At 39.8% G+C, this 21,986-nt stretch overlaps 1 protein-coding gene across 2 annotated transcripts in view; it reads right to left on the bottom strand.

Moving 5' to 3' along the window:
- Positions 1-18,550, bottom strand: part of CTNNA2 (catenin alpha 2) — a 980,129-nt gene extending 961,579 nt beyond the window's left edge. For both annotated transcript variants that reach the window (XM_081155843.1, XM_081155842.1), the window contains exon 1: positions 18,337-18,550. The gene's annotated coding sequence lies outside the window, so the exon portion shown is untranslated. The remainder of the gene's footprint in view (positions 1-18,336) is intronic.
- Positions 18,551-21,986: the final 3,436 nt, after the last annotated feature.

Here is a 21,986-nt window from a genome sequence, read left to right as displayed (position 1 = left end):
ACAAAGATGACAATATGCAGCTATACAGGAGCTTGGAAGAAACAGAAAATGAATCTTAACTAACTTATTGTCACTAACTTTAATTCTTTCTGGAAATACCTTTTCAGTGTCTTGTTTTTCTCTCTCTTCATATTTGATCTAGCTCTTGAAAGTCAAACTCTGCTAGCATTTATATCTGATAATAAATTATTATTTATTTAAAAATAAATATATATGAGAATATGTCACTGTATAGTAAGGACGAATCTAAGAATAAATGACTTAGAAAGGTTCACAACTGCAAAATGCCCAATTTTATGTTCTATTTATCACAACTTCTTCCTGCTTATAATTTTTCTTTATTCTGATTCTAAAAGCAAAATCTGTTCATTGGGAAAATAGATTATTTTTTTTTTTCTGAAGTATTTGGGGCTTTTCATTTACTGTGTTCAGTTACCAAGAACTAGATTAAGACTTTACGCATTATATATTTCACATGTTTTGCACATATAGTTCACTACTTTATTTTGTCTTATTTACTATTTAAAACTGTATATCATTTAATCTATCAGTTATTTACTTTTAAATTCCTTCATTTTTTATGCTTAAAAAGGCATTCCCTATTTGATATCAAATTAAATGTAGCGTTTTTTTCTAGGTTATTTTTTTTTTAAATATATCTTTATTGATTTCAGAGAGAGGAAAGGAGAGGGAGAGAGAGAAATAGAAATATCAATGATGAGAGAGTCATTGATCAACTGCCTCCTGCATGCCTGACTGGGGATCGAGCCCGCAAACCGGGCATGTGCCCTGACTGGGAATCGAACCCTGATCGCCTGGATCCTAGGTGGATGCTCAACTGCTGACCCACGCACGGCCAGTCCTAGGCTATTTTTACAGGAGTTTTTCACAAATAAGATTTTCAATTATTTTTTTACCTATTAATTGGTTGTACATTATAATTGCCAATCAGTGGTTTTTTTATTATAATCTGGTTGATAAAATATCAAAGGCTGTGATCTAAAAAAAATTATGTAAGACTATGCAATACAATAATTCATGGAGCCCTGGCTGGTGAGGCTCAACAGTCAGAGCACAGGCCCGCTCACAGAAGGGTCACGGGTTCGATCCCCAGTCAAGGGCATGTACCTGGGTTGCAGGTTTGATCCCCAGCCTTGGTCAGGGCATGTAGGGGAGGCAACTGATCAATGTGTTTCTCTCACATCAATGTTCCTCTCTCCCCCTTTTTCCTTCTCTCCCTCTCTCTCTCTTTCCCCCTCCCTCCCTCCTTCCCTTCCACTTATTCAATGAAAAAAATATATCCTTGGGTGAGGATTTACAACAACAACAAAATTTCATGGAAACTCACTGAGTTATCTTTTTAATTCTCAAAAAATAATTATCTCAACATGCTTTAAGATATTGTAAAACTGACATTTCCAAATACCCCCAAATTTATATAATCTTCCATTCACTTTGTGTCTTAAAGGGGTTAATATATTTAAATTGAATAAATATCCTAAATAAGTTTATTAAATTACTCGTGTAATGACCAAACAAACATATACAAAATTCTGTGGCATCTATTAAAAGAAATCCTTAGATGCATAAATCTTATCCTGGCTTTAAAGGCCCAGTCAAGTGTACAGCCTGTGTGGTAGGATATTGGAGCCAGGGCAACAAACATACCAATGATCTGACAAGACATAACATGAGTGGAAAGCAAAGGAAAAGACAGAGAAGTTAAGAGCAGAGCGAGATGGGCTATTTTAAGGACTCAGATAAAGGCTCGCCCAAAGGGAAGGATGCGAACCACAGGGCTTCAAGGTCATGAGGAATGTCTCCTAGGCAGACAGGAGAATGAGCCCCAGGCGCCCAGGAGAATAACTACACTGGGAGAGCAGAGTCTTGCTTGCTGAGGCAGAGGGTTCTGGCAGAGGGGCGTGAAGCATACCTTTTTGGAATATGAGCTTGAGTTTGGAACGTGGGCTCTCTCCATGGCAGGCGAAGGCATTTAGATTTAATTCGGTAGCCACAGAAGCACACCCAATGGTTTTCAGCAAGGAAAATTAGAATGATGAAGAACTAATGTGGCGCAGGTGTGTGTCAAGATTAAGGGAAGTAATATCGGAGAAATGACACTCAGGAACAGAGAGAGGGGGGATTAAATTATACGACAAGAGGACAGTGAAGTATTAAGCAGCCTGGAGGTTTTTGGATGGTTCAAAAATCTGTCATCAGAAACCAGCAAGAGAAAGGAGTTGAGGAAGCTCATATGTCAAGGATAATCAATGATGGTGGGGAAAAAAAAAATCAATTACTTAACAAGAGAAATGCAGTCAGAAAGAAATTTTAAAAGTATTGAACTACCTTCAATGAATCCATCCAGAACCCTCTTTAAATTTTAATTCTGTCACAGTAGTACTATTGCAAAATAACATGATCACAGTATATATTTGGGACAAAGGCTAGAAGTAAATAGGACAGGAGAGCATTCTCTCTCACCCTCCTAAATTCCCTGTGGGCAGAAAGCTCCAAAAACCGTACTCAAGCATCTCATGAAGTCACTCCCTTAATCCCTAGTATAGAATTTTATTTCCTGAGACTAAGTCAGTTGAGAGGGCTTCCTTTGTTTATCCATTAATCCTGTCCATTTTAAGAGAAATGGAAGAGAAATTGGTTAATTCAGCATCTTCAAGCACACCATGATACGGTGGTAGAATTCTTTGACTAGGGAAGTCATTTACCAAATCAAGTACATGTGACAGATTTCAGTAAAGTCCTTTAGGTCTTTTCAATACCAATATTCATTTGGAGAGTTAATACTTAAAATAGTTACTAATATAAAATAATAATTAAATTTATTAATAAGATTTTAGCAGCTCAAATATCACTTTTAGAAATCCAGTAACACCCCTCTGTACATATTCATGTGTCAACACTTATACACCTTGCCTATCTTGGACTTTAGGCTACTGTTCTTGGACACCCTGTTGTATATTATTGCAGGTATAAAACAAGTATGCAAGGAGATTGCTTCTGTTGCTATGGAAATATCATTTAATTTCTTAATTGGTAGGTATATAAATGCAAAACCATAACATTTCATTATTTCCCAAGTCTGGCAAGCCTGTCTATTGTTCACATCTGGCGACAAACTCCTCACGGTTTCAACACTTTTGTTCAACGTAAGAATTAAGAACTTAACCTGTCTCACAATTTAATATTTATAAATTGATTTGTCGTACACAAGCAACATGAAAGAATGGAACAAGGAACATATGTAAGTCACTTACTCTTCTCCTTAAGCAAAATATAGCAAAATATCAATTTACTAACAAGTGAAAACAAGTTGTGGCATTAATGCTACTAAAGGATTTCTTTAAATCATAGCCTCTCTAATGGTTATGATATGCAGAAGGTGATTACAATTACAAAAGTGGACTTTAGCAATCCATCTGTTACATAAAGCAAAGCATAATTGACGTCTCCTTCTTGCCTCCCTCCACCCAGTTTTGTCTAACTTGGGCTTTGCAATAAGGTAGAAATAACAGAAACTATGCAGAAGACAAATTTTTAAAAGTGGTAAAATTCTAAAACACGTTGCTTTTTACCTACTTTAAGACACTGATTTGCTATTGAACTCCCTACCCAGGATGTTTTCCCACTCAGGTAGTTCCACTTAAAACAAAGCAAGCTGCCCGAATGGTGTGGCTCAATTGGTTGAGTGTCCTCCCATGCACCAGGAGGTTGTTGGTTCAGGAGGTAGCTGGTTCAATTCCTGGTCAGGGCACTTGCCAGTGTTGAGGACTCAGTCCTGGGTAGGGGGTGTGCAAGAGGCAGCTGGTCCATGTTTCGCTCTCATATCGATGTTTCTCTCTCTCTCCCTCTCCCTTCTTCTCTCTGAAATCAATAAAGACTTTAAAAAAAAAAAAAGGCAAGCTAAACGAAATCTTCCCTTTAAATTGCTCCCTCCCTTGCCTTTCAGCACTCAACTCTGCCAAACAACTTTTGAACCCAGAACTTCTAGTTTCTCTCTTCCTAGTCTTTTCTCAATTCAATAATATTTCAGATTACCAAGCTGACCAGTGGCCCAAAGCTACTTTGGCAAAGGTCACCATGGGATCTACTTCTTATGTAACAAATCCAGTGGCCAATCTATCTTTAGCCTTTACCCTCCCTGATTCCCAATCACCATCTGGTGATCACTTTCCCCCTGGAAATACGAGACACTTGGGAAACTCTTCTCACCTTAGAAAAAGTTGAGGAGAACAGACTAATGGAGTACTCACCTCCACCTTCTCCAGTGCCCCCAATAAAATCATGATTGACCTGCCTATGCACAGAACACAGATGTGAAAACTCTATGGCATGGGTCAGATATACTGAGATATGTTTTCTCTTTACTGAGAAACTATTTCCACTAGTTGGATGGGCACAAATCACTAAACTCAGGAGTTACAGTTTGGCAAGCTTCATTTTTAAAATGTTACCCACTCCAATAATCCATCAGTGCAGTAAGATGAAGAGTGAAGCTAGAAGAGAAGTTCTCCCAGCTTCAATATCAGAAATCAGGATGAAGAGACACCGATTCTAACCCTCCACCACACATAGCCTTCTAAGCAGAACATGCATTGGTCATTTTTAGGCCACAGATCTCATCACCGGCTGAGCTCCAGGGGCTCCTGAGACCAGACTGCATGAGTTCTAGAGGGTTGGCCACTAAAGAGCCTCCCAGCTTCAGCCTTCATCATCTGCTCATGCCATCTCTTACTCTCCTTCATCCAGTTGGCTGTCAAAACCCAAAGATCTCATGGGTGGAAGCAAGGAACAGATGCAAGATTTGACCTTACAGTCTAACTCTCTGCCATGCTTTTTCATTGTTTTTCACTTTGATTTCCTTGACTACAGTGATTAAATACTTCATAATATTCCTCACTTTCTTTCCCATCAAATGTTTTTTATTCTTTTATGTATTTTTTTGTCTTTTAGGTGTTGGTATTCTTGGGGATGCAGACCCCATAATTCTTATAGCGCTTTATGCAACCTTTGGGACACTTCATCTGCTTCCACGGTTTTGTCACCCCATCATCACTCCAAAATTTCTCAATTGAATACAAACAACTCAGAAGTCCAGACCTTATACATAAATATATAGTGAAGACTTGCATCTGGAATGCCTTTAAGCACAATAAACTAAATATCATTTTCAAAGTACAATATTGATTTTCACGATTACACAAAGAGTTCAATTCTACTCTATAATGTGTATTCGCTTTCAGTTCATCTCTTATGAAAAATATATGATTTAAAACTAGGACAGTGAGCCCAGCCGGGTGTGGCTCAGTGGTTGAGTATCGATGTAGGATCCAGGCAATCGGGGTTCGATTCCCAGTCAGGGCACATGTGATAGTGTCCCCCTTTTTTTATTACAGCCAGCCTAGTGAGTATGAATAAGTATGTCATTGTGCTTTATATTTGCATTTATCTAATGATTAATGAAGCAAAGCATCTTTTCATTTGTTTACTTGCCATTTGTATATATTCTTAGGAGAAATATCTACTCAAGTCAATTGTCCATTTTTATTTAAGTATTTTTTTATTATTATTGTTAAGTTGTAATGGTTCTTTATGTATTCTGGATGCTAGAGTTTTATCAGATATATGATTGTATTTTTTCCCTTTCTCAATGGTGTCTTTTTTGTTTTAATTAAATTTATTGGGATGACATTGGTTAAAAAAATGTATATAGGTTTCAAGTGTACATTTCTATGATACATCATCTGTATATTTCATTGTGTGTCCACCATCCAAAGTCAATCTTCTTCCGTCAGCATATATTTGACCCCTTTACCCTTTACTACCTTCCCAACCCCTTCCCTCTGGTAACCACCAGACTGTTGTCTGTGTCTATGAATTTTTGTTTGTTTTTCTTGTTTCTTCATTTCTTTGTGTCTTTTGATACGTATATATTTTTTTCATTTTGATGGAAACCAATTTATCTTCTTGTTTCTTTGGCTGCTTTTCCTTTTGGTGTCACAACTAAGAAACAATTGGCTTGATCCAAGGTCATGAGGAGTTTAATCAATTTTTCTTCTAAGAGGCTCATAGTTAGGTCTATGTGCATTTTAGGTCCATGTGCATTTTAAGGATTTTTATGTACGGTGTGAGGGAAGGGGTCCAAATTCATTCATTTGCATGTAAACATTCAATTGTTACAGTACCATTTGTTGAAAAGACTTTTTCCACAATTCAACTATCTTGACACCCTTGCTGGAAAAAAAAAAAAACTGGTCATAAATGAACGTGTTTATTTACAGATGTTCAATTCCAGTATACAGATCTACATGTGTACACTTATGTCAGTACCGTGCAGTTGTGATTACTGTAGTTTTGTAGTAAGTTTTAAAACTGAGAAGTATGAATCCTTCCATTTTTTTAAAAGCTGTTTTGGCTGTTCTTGCTTTCCATATGTAATCTGAGGATCAGTTTGTCAATTCTGGCAAAAATGGCAGCGGGGATTTTGATGGTGATAGCACTGAATCTGTAGATTAATTTGGGGCATGCTACCATCTTAACAATATTAAGTCTTCCCATCTACGAATACTGATGTCTTTCCATTCATTTAGGTCCTTCAATTTCTTTCAATGATGTTTTGAAATTTTCAATATACAAGTCTCCAATATTTATATATTAATAAATATCTGCACTTTTTTTAATGAAACGCAAAATACTAACAGTATAAGTTGTTTTATAATTTTAGTAAGGATAAAAAATAAAATCTGTTCAAAGTTAACATTCTACCTGAGAAAACTTTTTATAATGTCACATACCTGTAATGTAATATAAAATATTTACAATAAATACTCTAAAAAGAATATTTATTTTTATACATTAACTTGTTTTAGTTAAAATCAATTCTGCAACTGTAGGTTAAGATAAGCAACCACAAAATGTAATACACCTGAATTTAAGAGATCAGCTATTCATCACAGCAACAGCACACAAAATTCTTTTGAAAGGCAGCCAGGCATTGAGATAATTCCATTAGATAAATAGATCTATCTCAAATTATTCAAGCAAGCTAAAACAGAAAACAGTTATATGCTGCTTATTGATATCTTTGTTCAAACTTGAGATATTAGTATCATTGTAGCATATTTATTTGTGAAATTCTTTATGAAAAGACAGAACTAAAATAATGTTAACCACATTTTTAAAAACTAGATTTAGTAATTCAGCATTAATAAAAATGTCTTACAATTCTATGATTTGCCACTTGCTACTAATTTTACATTCATATTCAATTAATATCCTACAAAGAAAACCTATGCTTTCAATAGTAAATTTATATCATCTATAATATCTGGTTGTGGATCCCAGAATTTTGATGTGATGTTTTCATTAATGACAAATCAATGCTGATGTGTATGCATAAAGCCTAGACCAGATGAATAATTACAGTTTGTTTAAGGCGATGTGCCCATTTTCTTAATTTGCAGAATCAAAGTAACCATCTTTCATGATAAAAGATGACCATAAAAATAATATGAAAGTTAACCGTCTTCTAAAGTTTAAAAATGTCCATTCCCAAAAAATTAAATTCTGGGCCAGAACAGGATACTTCCAAAGCTTCTTAGTAGTGCAGAACTGGCTGCCATCTTAGTATTTACACATTGCTAAAGAGCAATGCTGAACGTAGGATGAAGATGGTTTGAAAATGATGACAAAATAGTGCTCAAAGTATCAGAGAGCCATGGAATAAAGTCATTTAGATAAACTTTAGAAAGTTTAATATCATGAATAGTATCATAAGTATGTTATCACCATCATTAGAACACTGTTCATTCAACTCAGTCCAAGGTCTAGAAAATACCGAGCCCGTGCTATTGAAGTCACATACCAAAAAAACACTGTAAAATGTTCATAAAGGCCTAGGAAAGCACTAAGTAAATATTTGGAGGTGAGTATATGAAAACCAGGTATACACTGCTTATACCAAAGAGAAAGTTTCACAAATATACTGATATTAGTATAAATATCATAATGTATTTGGGGTTCTAAGGAAGAGAAAAATATTGAGAATAATTTTTAAAACAAAAAGGAGTGTTTAGACCACAGTATAGTGTACTGCATATATGAGGAATTATTCATACTAAATCTGTTAGAAGAAAAAAATATTTTTTAAAATTGGAAAAAACTGAAAGAAAAAAATATGAGTAACATTTTATCATTTTCATATATGTGTGTGTGTGTGTATATATACATACATACACATATATTTGAACCACGGACTGTCTCTTCATAATAGATGTCATTCATTTTTTAAGTCCTTCAGTATCATAAATTTGTTTCTTCATAGAAAAGACATGCCAATGGAATAACTATGAATTAGAAAGTTGTTACTCCTCCCTCAAATTATCTTTAATTAAATATAGTAACAGTCAAAATACCAAGGGTGTTATTTACAAAATCTGATAACCCAGTTATCATGTTCTTCTGAAAAAAGGTACAAAAATAGACAAGAAACTTTGGGAAAAGAAAAGCCATCACTTACTGGATATTACAACATAATGTTAAGCTATTGTAGTTATGATATCACATCATTACTTCAGGAACCACAAAAGACTTTAGATCCAGAGAATATAAATATGTCCTATAAATTATAAGAAGATAAATAATACAATAGAAAAACCTAGGTAAACATATTAACACATTTATCACAGCAGAAGAAAAACATTCAGCCATTAGGCAAAAAAAAGAAGAAACAAAAGAAACGGTAATCAACCTCTCTAGAAATCAGAGAAACAAATTCATAGGACAAAGAGATACCACTCTCACCTATTCATTGGGAACTTCTCCAAGTTTAGAATAATCCCATATTGGTAAAAGGGTAAGGGCAATATGCACTTTCAGATCTGCTAGCAGAATGTAAATTAGCACTACCATTTGGAAGAGCAATTGGGCATCAACTATTAAAATCTAAAATGCACCTACCTCGTGACTCCAAAATTACTGGGATCAGTCTACCCTTTAAAAAAACACACTAGTACATGTGGACAAGAAACCTGTATAAGGATGTTTACCGCAGCATTGTTTGACATAGCAAAATAGCAGGAACTAAATGTCTATGAAAACATAAGAATTAAATAAATCATAGTACAACCACACTATAAAATAATAGGCAGCAGTTAAAAAATAATGGTGTGTATACATACGTTACCAGTTAAGCTATATGTGAAGTGAAAATGAGGTATAGAATACCACATTACCATTTAAGTAAATATAAAAAATATACATCTTGCTACATAGACACTAACCACCTATACCTTTGAGGCACTCTCCTGAGGCTCCCAAAGTTAAAATCCTATCCACAACACAGCCCATATTTGAAGGCAGATAGCACAAACATTTTATCTCTGAGGGTAGCCAAACACTGGAAACTTAAATTCCAATCAATGTAATGTTACACAGGCATTAATGTGGAAGAAGACTTCATTTTCCTAGGAAATGCTCAATATGTTTAGCTAACAAAAATAGAACACAATACATAATACCTATGATCTCAGCTTTGCTTTAAAAAGACTTCTCCATGATAAGCTCAGGTAGACTCGTAGGGGGAAAACAAAAACAAACAAAAAAACTAGAAATTCACCAAATGTTCACTAGAGAGTTAGACTTCAGGAATTTTTATTCTCAAATTTCCTTTCCTTGTTCATTTCTAGATGTTCTACAATGGTCATGTCAATTGATGCAAGTGTGAAACACAAAACATGTTCTTTTTGAGACAATGTACCTTCTGTTTCTGCATTCTTGAGATACGTCTGTAGAGATAGTGTCAAAATATTCCCTCACTCCCAGCCTCTCCCCTGAACTCCAGTCCCACTTCTCAGCTGCCCAGGGAGCAGCTATCAGGGTCCCAGCTTCAATTCTCCTAGATGTGGCTTCACCTCTCCCACTGCTGTGCTCATTAATCCTGTCTTCCTGCTGACTCAGCCTGGTCCCAGTTCCCAGGCCAAGGCAGGGTGAATTAAAAGATACTAACACAAGGTCATCCCTTCCTTCATCTCTCTCCCATCCATAACTACAGCAAAGCTTCTGGTTCTGGCTCTGCCTGGACTTCAGACCCATGCCCCTGTGGAGTCAGCACCACACTGCATACTACACACTCTACCATGTTCTCTCTGTTATTAACTGTTCAGGTACTTTTCACCTCTACTAGACTGTCAAGTCACGAGGTCAAGCACTACTATCCCTTACTCATACAGAGATCCAGGGCTATGGCCCCCAAAACAGTGGTTTTAGGAGCTTGTAAGAAAGTGCTTGATGTATGACTGCTACATTTGTTTAACCAGAAATCTGTAGGATTTGTTCAAAGATAAAATGCGTTCAGACACTGAATTCAATCAGCTAGCACTTAACTAAGGAACTAATGTGTAACGGAAATATTAGGAAAAAACACAAGAATCTAAGTGGCTGAAAGCACCTTAAAAAAAAAGAGAGAGAGAGAGAATAATTACTGTTTTAGTTTCTGCTTTAACAAGCAAAACGGGAAAATCTTCTTGCCTGAGGTCCTGATTTCACAGATGGGCAAACAGCAATCGAGTCTGCCTGCCTGGGTTTCAGACTATTGCCAGGACTGCCTCTTGCCTCTTGTCCCAACTCCATGGGCCCCATGGGCCTGGCTCTGCTTGTCACTGCTGTATGTTTGCCCACTCCGAACTATTCCCTTGGATCTAGACTCCCTCCCCTTCCAGCTCATTTTGTGAACTAGGATCTACATGCTTTTGTTCCTCTTTTCCTACAAACCTATCTTTCTACTGCAACCTCTTTCCCACGAGACTGAGAACGTCATGGCAGGTCTCTAAATCAAATGATAGCAAACACTGCTGTTTCCTTACTCAACATTTCTTTTCCCCTTCCCTTTTCTCTTTTTTTAAAATATATGTTTTTATTAATTTTTAGAGAGAGGGGAAGAGAGATGGATAGAGAGATAGAAAGATCAACTGGCTGCCTCCTGCACGCCCCCACTGGGGCTAGAGCCCCAAACCCGGGCAAGTGCCCTGACCGGGAATCAAACCATGACTTCACGGTGCCTGGGTAGATGCTCAACCACGGGGCCACACCCGGCCGGGAATCCCTTTCATTTTTCTTAACAGAGCTGCCATTTGGCTCATCTATCCATTTCACTTCCTCCACTCAGCCATATGCTTCAGAGAAAGCTAACCCGGACCCCAGTCCCACCCAGCAGGTGAACCCTGACCAGTCTAAGCCTGTCACGCATGGTGCCTCCTTCCCCCTTGCTGTAGACTGGACTGGGGATGGCCATGTGACCCAATGCCGGCCAGTGAGATTAGAGGTAAGGGGGGACTGTGGCAAAAGTTTCCTTGTTTTTCTGGAAGAGACACTGATGCTATATGATGTGCTTGGAACAAGCATCCACCATACCACTGGCTGAGCATGGGGTCTAGACACAGAGTGGACAGAGTCCAGAGAGGGGCAGAGAGGAGAAGCTAAGCTTAGGTCTAAGGCCTGGAGTCACCAACCTCTGGATTTCTTGTTTTGCTTACAAATATTTTTGAATGTATTCCCTTTCCTCTGCTGCCAGGTTACACATAGTAAAGAGCACATCTCTAAAAAAACATATTGGCAGCTTTGTTTTCCATTTCAAAAGAATAACTTTAAAATGGGAATCTGGGGGATATTTGGATTGGTTTTAGTTTGAAGCTATTATGAGCAAAGCTGATATTAATTTTCATGTAAAAGTCTTTGTGCATATGTTTTAATTTCACCTGGGAGTGGAATTTCCGTGTTAAATGGTAAGAGTATTTTTAGCATTCAGGGAAACTGCCAAAGTGTTTCCTAAAGTGTTACATGTCCACCAGCAAACTCCGAGTGCATAGGTTACTTAACATCCCCTCCAAAACTTGATATTGTCTGTTTTTTTTTAATTTAGCCATTCTAGTGTTTGTAGAGTGGTAGCATATTGTGGATTTTAAATTTCATTATTTTGGGTGAATAAGGGAGTTAAATGCCTTTACATGTGCTCATTGGTCATTTGTATATCTTCTTTTGTGAAATATCTCTTCAGAGATTTTGTTCATTTTTAGCTGGATTGTTTGTGTTGTTATTGAGATACAAGAGTTCTCTATACAGCTAGAATAATTAGTCTTTTTTCAGATATATACAGATACATAGGTTTAGCAAATCATGTGATTTTGAAGAACAGAATCCTTTTAATTCTGATAGACTTTATCTTTTTATTATAATTTTATAATTAGTGCTTTTGCATCCTGTGACATCTTTGCCTAAACAAAATCACAAAGTTTTTTCCCCTACATTTTCTTCTCAAAGTTTATATACTCAAAATTATTTATAAATCTCAAAAACCTATGCTCAATGAAAGGAGACAAAAATGAGTACATATTCTATGATTCATTCTACATCCATTTCTAGAAGAGGAAAGCCTGATCTATAGAAATGAAAAGCAGATAAAGCAGAGGAGAAGTTTTTAGGGCAGTGGAAATATCTTATATCTTAACTACAGTGGTAATCACACAGGTATAGTTGTCAACACAGAAGAGTACCTTAAATGGGTGTACTTTATTATATATAAAACATACCTCAGAAAATTTGACTATAAAGTATTTTAATGGGAATTTGGAGCTAGATTGATAGAAAGAAGGCACCCACACAGTCCTACAGGATACAATTCAGGGGACAAGCAAGACAAAAATATTAACCTTACAGTATATATAACTTCTTAAATAAATATCCTATTCTAAATGCATAAATGCCATTTAGTCTTTCAAAGACAGTGACATTACTCAAACAGGCCAACTGTACTTGGTTTGGGGTGAATTAAGGCAGTTAAATGCCAACCCAACCCCAATGGCAGGTCATTCATTTAATGTAGGAACGCTGGGGCAAGTTAGGCTGTTAGCTGATCTGGACCTCTATCCCAGTCGGGCAGCTCCCACAAGTGTTAAATCACATGGCTCCTCTCAAAAAGCCAAGCAAACAAAATAGCAAGATACTGAAAACTAGCAAAGTACTGAAAAACCAACACCTGGTTTTACATATATGTTTTTCATCCAGGATCTAGTTTTAAAAACTGTTAACTGAAAAAAATTATACATATGTGTGTGTATGTCTATATGCAGATGCTTTAAAACAACTGCAATATGAATCGTATCAGCATGAGAGCAAAAAATATAGACAACCCCTAATTAATCAGGCAGTTATAAATTTTCAGCTCAATAAGTGAAACAAAATTAATTCATTTCATCTCATCCTTACTCCATTTCTCTGTTTGCCATCACCTGAACCTGAGTCCACAATTGCTTATTTCACTCCCGTTAATGCACATGGGATGCACAGCTGAAAAGTTAACAAACAGTCTAAGAGTTACATGAATAGGCAGCCTTTAAACAGAGAGGCATAAAAGTCCTATAAAGCTAAGTTTTATAAAGTCAGACTATCACTTTGTGTATTTTATAATGTGTTACAACTAATAATTTCAAAGAGTTATAGAATGCATATCTGTGGTTGAGTTAGAATTCACCTCCAAGGTAAAGTTCACTTTTGAAAAAAATTAAAATGTCCAAAAGTAAAACTTGTCAGAAATCACTGGTGCTTTAATATGGAACTGACTAGAGGTAATATATTTGAAAATGTTTTATTTAGATCTGCTGAATCTTTAAAACATCAGAATATTGAGAAAAATCTCAAAATATAAATAAAAATGCTACAGTGTATGGTCTGTTCAACTATTAGCTTTTTGATATACATTAATGTTCTAACTATGTATCTTAAGATAATATTCATGAAATCAATTTCATGTATCATTAGAACTACAAAATAATAAATATAAGAAAAGCATTTACCATGTTGGAGAAAGCAATGAAATTTTGTTTATATACTTAAAATGGGTTAAACATGAGTGCTATAAATACTGACATTTGTTACCTCCAGGTAAAACTTTCTGGAAATCTTTTTCTTTTAAATAAAATAACTTAATTACATCATTTATGCTGTTGGAAAAATATTTCATGGATATATACTTCAAAATAGTTAATGAACACGAAGGTTTACCAACAGACTTAGCCAGTGAACAGCTGCCACCCCACACTGAGCAGATATTTAACTTACACAGAGCACAGTCCCAGACAGATCCTCTCTCCTCACCTCCAGCTTTGTCTCCCAGTAAAACACTTGAAAGAGCATAATCCATTTGGAGTCATCAATAATCTTGAACACCCCCAGCCCCATGGAAAAAAAAAAAAAAAAAGGAGCCTATGGTAATTAAGCAAAGTCAATAATAAAGTAAAAATAAAGTTCCAGAAAATACAGTAACCCTAACAAACAGTGGCTTCCTATATGTCAACATAAAATAATCCTGGTTATTATTCTCCAAGTCCTGAAATAGTCATGGACTAAGGCAAAATAAGAGAGAGCTGTGATAATCATATTATCATAAATTAAATTGCTATTATTTAGAACGGTCAAGTTCTCTTTATGCCTTGATGTTTAAAGAAAAAGATAAAAACAATAGCCTGGGTCCACCCTGTGACACAGACCTTGGATTCCTCCGTTTCTTGGGATGCGGCTTTGGGTGAGACAAAGAACTTAAGCAAGGTCCCCTGGGTAGCTAAACATTCTGTGACAAAACAGGCCTCACATACAAGAAGCTGTTTTATCCCAGCTGACACTGTAATTACTCTGACTATATATATCTAATACCTTTGAATACACTCACCGGTATGTCAAAAATTCCAGTAATAGTCTTCCCAAACACACCAGGCTTCTTCCCTCCCTGCTCCTCCAGCTGTGGTATCCACCCTGCGTGACATTCTTCCCAGGAGTCTCTGTCCTAGCTCAGGTGCTCCTGAAGGGAATCTTTCCCTGGCTACAGAAACATCTGTCCTCTTTGGAACTCCTCTAACGCACCTGGTCTTCATTTCTTTCCAGTACATAATCATATAGTGTCTTGGATGATTGATTTCATTTTTATTTTTATTATTATATTTTTTTTAATCTTAACCCAAGGACATATTTTCCATTGCTTTTTTAGAGAGAGTGGAAAAGAGAGAGAGAGACATGAATGTGAGAGAGGGACATCGATTGGTTGCTTCCTGCACCCACCCCAACTGGGGCCAGGGATCGAGCCCGCAACCAAGGTACGTGCCCTTGGCTGGAACTGAACCCAGGACCCTTCAGTCCGCAGGCCAATGCTCCAACCACTGAGCCAAACTGGCCAGGGATTGGGTTGTTTTTAAACCATTTCTCCTAATTATAATTACGCTTACTTAATACATGCTTTGTTTGTACCAAGTACAGGGCTTAACACATTTAACCCTTAAAGCAATCCCATGAACCAGACTCTACCATAATTCCCATTTTGTAGATGAGGGAAAAGACTTAAATGGTACGCAAGGGCACAATACCCTACTACTTAAGTAGAGCACACACTCAAATCTAAAGCTCTCTCCAAAGATCTTCTTAGCTACTGTGAAATATGACCTCATGCAAATACCTGTACTCCTCAACTAGAGTGTAAGCTAAGGCCAAAGAGAGTGTCTTTTACTTCTTTCGAATACCTCATACCACTTAGCATAAGGTTAGGCAGGTTTCTAGAGCTCCGAGGGAGGGAAGCACAAAGAATGTTCCAGAATATTTCCTATAGAGTGCATAAAATGTTCCACTGGGCTTTATATGTACTATATATTCTTAAAGGTCCAGTAAACTAAAGGCAAAAACCCATAGAAATGAAGTTCTTCAGAAGCTGGTCTTTATCTGTAAACTGGATTAGGGTCAGAGTAGTAGGCTGCTTCTATAAGACATTAGCTAGTCGTCTATTTCATGTTTTATTCATTTCACTCAAGTCTCTCTCAAAATCTTGCTGTAAACAAGTGTTATTTTCTTTTAATAACCTTGTAAATTTTGCTTTCAGTAAATGGATGGATATTTACAAAGTAAACAATAAAAGGTACCTTTCTTTCCCTAGTAAGCACAGTATCAAAAACTGAGGCACACACCCACATACTGTCTAGAAACTGCAATAAAAATCAAGCAGGGCTGACTGAGGGGCTGCCTCCTTACCGCACTCACATCTTTGAAGCCCCACAAAAAGGGAGCAGTAGAGATACTGGAAAAGAAAAGTCACCTGGAAGTAAATTAGGATAGCACTAACTTATTATATTCATATATGATCACTACCAAAGTTTGTACTAGCTTCATGGCATTCCAGGAAAGGGAACATCATCATCAACCACAGCAACACACATGGCTATCTACAACTGTGTTCATCATCAAGTGATGTAACCATTCAAACACAGACAAGGTTGGCTGCAATTCTGTATCAGGATGTTGGTAACACTCCTAATTCAACTAAACTTCTGCCACACAGCTTCAGAGTGAGCCAAACCAAACAGCATTGCATTCCTACCAAGGGGAGTTGGGGCAAAGGGCGGGTCCATCATTCCTAATATCACACACTTCCTAAAAACTGATTCAGATGATTAACTGTATCAGCTCCTCATCAAATCAGCACTCAGTCACTTTGAAAAGTTAATTCTCATCATCTCAACTCCTACTTCACATTCTCATAAAATGCAAGAGTACATATTGTACCACTGGCATATAATAATTGAAATGAAAAGAAAAAAAAATCAATAATTTGCTCCACAAAATAGTTTCTTACTGGCAGCTCCACTGAATACACCATTCACTTCAGTCCCTCCCCACACACTCATTAAACATAAAACACAGCTATTCTATGAATATTAAGGTTCTTTGGTTTTGTTGGGTTTTTTTAAAGGGGACTATAGATAGGGCAAAATACAGGCTTCTAACGACTGCATTTTTGGTTTGTACTTATACTGTTTGTTGGGCCTTTCTGAAATGATGAACACACTGATGATTCTGAGGCATGGCTGTCCCGCCATATCTATAAATAAACTTTGTAGCAGCACTGCTTGCAAAAAGGAAAACTGCCAAATTACTATTAACCTATATAACCGAAGGGGCTGGAGTGTTAGCTACAGAAAGCAAAGTGAAATATATTATTTGGTGAAACTAAGTGGTGCAAAAGCAACTGAAATGTGAAAGTGTCAGTGATGACCCCAGAGCTAATTCAACTTTTCCATCAATGGAAACCGCAAAGAAAAATCACGCTGTACGTTTCTCTCCAAATATCTTCGCAACTCCCATCAGGCGGACGAGAGGGGTAAGGTTATCTGCGAAAGGCTATATATATAATGCAGCTAATGCTACCAAAACGGTATATTTGTAAGCCTGTGGAGTAGAGTATAACCTCATTACTCCAAACACTGCCTATCTATCCACTGTCCTCTTTTAGCAGTTAACCCGTGATGAACGAAATGCCTCTCCTCCATCCTTCTGCTCCCTATCTTCCCAAATCAATCCACGGTAAGTGTTTTTGGGTGCTGGTGAAAACATTCCATAAATAATAATGTGGTGCACACGCATTAAAGTTTAGAGAGTTTCCGCCTTTGAAGCAGACAGACACAGGACTCAGGGCACAAGGGGGTTCAATTCCAAGCCCTATGTGAGGCGGGTGGTTTGAAATATCAATCCAAGCAGGCCTAGGGGAGAAGGGGCACACGCGTCCACTGCCACGACCCTTCCTCTCCCCTCCCCTTTCCCTCCGGGTCTCTTCTTCCCTTGTGGCTACTCACAGGAGACAATCAAAGCAGGGGGAGCTGGATTTTACACTAGGGAGACACACATTGGGAATATGTCATTCCCAAGAGGAAAAAAGAAACTGTTCAAGAGGGGCGGGGGGAGGGTCGTTGGCAACCTGTCCAAGTGACAAGCCTCCCCACCCCCACCCTAATACAGCACAAATCCAGGGGCTCTTCCCCGAGCCGCTTTCTGTTTCCAGTTCCCAGGACTCTTTTTCCAACTTGACCCTTCATCCAAAGAACGTCGGGACCGGCACGGTCTCCGCGGTGCAAGAGTGCGTCTCCCGGTCTCCGTGCCCAATTTTCTGGAAGCCCCCTGAACCCGGACAGTTCAGCAGCACAAGGGCTCTCCCCGCGGGGAAGGGGCGAGGGCAGGGGGCGAAAGAGATGGAGCCGACTCGAGGGATGCAGAGCCGCGGGTCCAGGGCGGGCGGCCGCGGGCGGCCGGGGGAGAAAGAAAGGGTTTGGGGAGGCGGCGGGGCTGGGAGGCGCGCAGGGAGGGATGAAAGAAAGGCTGGAAGGGGAAGGAGGGGAGCGCAGAGAGGGATGTTGGGAAGGATGAGCGCGGGAGGGGGACGCGGGAGGGAGGGGAGGACGGAGGCTGGGAGGGACGGAGGCAGCAGGGATGGAGGATGCTCTGCCCGGGACTCACCGCGGTGGGCCGGTGGGAGTTTCTCGCCTCCTCCCTCCCGCGCTCTCGCCGGTGCCCAGCAGCTGCAGGGGAGACCGCTGAAGGGCTGGAGAGCGGCGGCGGGGACAAGGGCGGCAGCTGCTGCAGCCGCCTCCGGCCGAGGTGCGGCGCCGCCTGCTCCGCCCGCCAGCCCGGGTCTCCGCCTCACTCGGCGCTGGAAGCGAAGCGCTGCCCCCGCCCCGCCCCTCCCGCGCCGCGTCCTGCCCAGGCGCGAGCGGCGGCGGCCCGGATCGCCGCTAGGGGAGGCCGGCAGTGCGCAGGCGCGGCCGCCCGCTCGCTCGCTAGCGCCCCCGCGCCCCCAGCGCTCGGCGGGGCCGAGGGGAGCGGCGCCGGGCGCGGGACCCGAGAGCGCGCCGCCCGGGGAGCGCCGAGCGCACGGGGCGGGGTCGGAGCCCGAGAGGCGCGGCCGGCCGGGCGCTGCAGGTGGGGGGAGGGGATGGCGGCGGAGGGGCGCCGCCGCAGGGCGCAGGTGCTGTGTCCATGACAACCGCGTTACCCCGCGGGCGGGGAAGTGGCGCCGAGCGGCCCGGAGGCAGGAGCACTCGCACGGAGACCCAGGCAAAGGAGAGAATGTGGAGGGGAGAAAGGGGCCGGGGTGGCGTAGAAGGGGTAAAGGGTGAGCCAGAGAGGGCACGGACGTGCGGCAGGAGGAGGGCAGGGCCCCAGGGCGGCGAAGGTAGTGCCTGGCGCGGTCGGGAGGTTTGCTAGGACCTGCGTTTCCAAGGCGAGGAATGGACTTTTAAAGGACCTGGAAGAGGAGGGGAGCGTTATAGCAAACGGAGCATTTGCTCATTTAACAAGCCTTTGTTGAGGACTTTCTCTGTGGAAGGCATTGTGATTATTTTTATTGACTTCAAGAATAGGACTGAGCCTCTAATTTGCACCATGTACTCGACTTTGGGATTTTGAGATATCCCAATATGTTTAATATCTCGCGTTTGTCCTGGAGGAGGTTACACTTTAGTTGGGGGAACTTACCCAGAGATGGCCGGGAGTATGTGGACTCTGCCCACTACCATCCCCTGGGGCTAGAATGTAACTTACAGAAGCGCCAGAACCGAAAAGGTGCACAGCGGCATCCGATCTGAAACACAAGTTACAGTTATCTTTGTTCTGCTACAATCCCAAGGGACTTATTTTTAATCAGGAGATGAAAATAAAGACACAACCTATGTCAGTTTGGTTTGACACCAGCGACGCTGTGTTCACAGCGCGCTGCCGGTCTGGTCTCCTCGCCCACCAGCAACATCAGTGTGTTTTCTCACGCCGACGCTTGCTCGGCTCTGTGTCACTTGGTGCACACCTTTTTTTTTACATTCCTTCTTCACCGGCTTTGTCAGCTATGGTATATCCCCCTCTGGTTCCCAAGCTGGCGTCTGCAATTGTTTGAAAATGATGTCAAAGCCAAGTGTGTTCTTTTCTCCCAGCAATGTCGTGAGAGCTCTGACTCTGTCCATTCCTCTTCTTTCCCAGTGTCTTCTGGCCTTACGTTTTCCCTGTCACCACTACTTTACCCACCTAAAAATTCCTGGGAGGAAACACGAGTCACCCGATGTAGCATTAAGAAAAACCTCCATAGCCCACAAGGATGCTTCAGGACCACGGACAGCGGCAGGGAAAGCTCCTCCCCCCCGCCTTTTCCCCGGTCTCAGCCTATAGAAACCGGAGAGGCACCAAGGAAGGCTCAGGCTGTGCTGGGCGAGCGAATGCCGAGCGCCCAGTGACTCGTGTGTGCCCAAAGATGTGATCAGGGTGCAATAAGCAAAGAGCACACCCGAAGTAGGATGGAAGGCATTAGGCTCTCCAACTAGACTTTGAAGAAAAAATGGGGAAGATTTAGGGAGGCAGCGCAGGGCCTTGCAGTGGTAAGAGGGGGATAATTTCTCCAGGGAGGTGCTTGAATATAAATAAGGATGCCTCAGGCTACTGCTAGGCAGTATCTACCTGGACGCAGAGGACACCTCCGATTTTAAATGGTCCAAGAATGTGGAAAGGGTAGAGCAGGCTCAGTTAAATGAGGCAGGGTACTCTCAAGGATTGACTTTTGTAGCTGTTGTTTTTGTTATTCCTGTAATTTTTTTATTTCCTAGTCAGGCTGGAGGGGATAATCTAAAACGTACAGGCCAAAGAGTTATCAGACAAGTTCATCTCTAACGTTGAGAGGATTCACTTATAGCTTTGTGTATTGTTTTAAATTAGGAGTAAATTTATAATTCTATGTTTTAGTTGGCAGCAGACGGAAATAAAAACTAATGTAGACCAACTGCTGTCTTGTCAAAATGAGATTTCCCTTTTTTTGTTTTGTACTGACTTTAAAAACCCTTAAAAGTCACTTTTAAAATATTTATAAGGTTTTTATTCATGCAATTGCTTTAAATTACAGGTAATAAAAAATAACAGCATAAAAGCCATTCCTTATTTCTCAGACCCTTGGCCTCACTCACTCTTCTTTCAAAATGCACCAAACTATCTTCTGTCAATTAGATAGTAACAACAAATTACTGAGGCAATGCATTTAAGTCACCAGCAGGCAAATGGAAGCTGCAATTTTTGTTCTCTGTCTCCAAAGAATTTACTCTTTTATATTTTGAATAAAGGGGAACTGAAACCCCTAGCTACCCTATGGAAGCATCCAAATCAAGTATTTAGCCACATTTATTTCTCACTGATAACACCCTTGTATAAATAGTGGCTATCGTTGGATTCTGAAAAGCTATCATTTTATTTGTCTGCATTCTAAACCAAGGGGATACTTTTTAATCTTTATTTCTTTATTTTTTTTTACGTTTCCTGTGAGCCTGGCTGTTTTCAGTTTTCTTTTTTTTTTTTTAGTTTTCTTAATTTAAGTGTTGTCCTTCATTTCAATGACTTAAGCACAGATAGGCCTCAGAAAAACAAGCAGCTTCCCCTTCCCCCATTCATATTAAATATTTATGCCAACATAAATGAAAAACAAAGAGTATTGTTAGAAATATATTTTTGCGTGCAAATGAAAAAATATAATATGTAATTAAAATACAATTTAACCTGCAATAATCTGACAGGTAGATTTTTAGAAGAGACATGAAACCAATACTGGCAATCCTAAGTAAAATTATCCCTAGTGCTTATACAGTTAAGTGCAGATCTGTGCACACTGGAACCCTCATTCAGTCTGTCAGCTCCTAAAATTTCTCTATCAAGTCCTCCTGAGCAATTCATTTTTAAAATAGGCTTTGTATTTCACAGCAGTTTTAGTTTCACAGCAACTGAACAGAAAGTACAGAATTTTCATATATCTCTTGCGGCCACCAAGGCAAAACCCTTATTGATATCCTGTACCACAGTGTTACCTTTGTTGAAACAGATGAACTACATTGACACATCATTATCACTCAAAGTCCATAGTTTACAGGAAGGTTCACTCTGATACATTATATGGGCTTTGACAAATGTATAAATGGCATGTGTCCGCCATTGTAGTATCATACAGAATGGTTTCATTGCCCTAAAAACCTTATGTGCTCCGCCTAGTCATCTCTGCCTCCCTCCAGCCCCTGGCAACCGCGGATCTTTTTTACCGCATCCATAGTTTTGCCTTTTTTAAGAATGCCCTATAGTTGGAATCACAC

This window comes from Miniopterus schreibersii (genome assembly GCF_964146895.1).
Source record: "Miniopterus schreibersii genome assembly, chromosome: 13".
NCBI classification, from domain to species: domain Eukaryota; kingdom Metazoa; phylum Chordata; class Mammalia; order Chiroptera; family Miniopteridae; genus Miniopterus; species Miniopterus schreibersii.
This window is presented reverse-complemented; position numbering and strand designations above follow the sequence as displayed.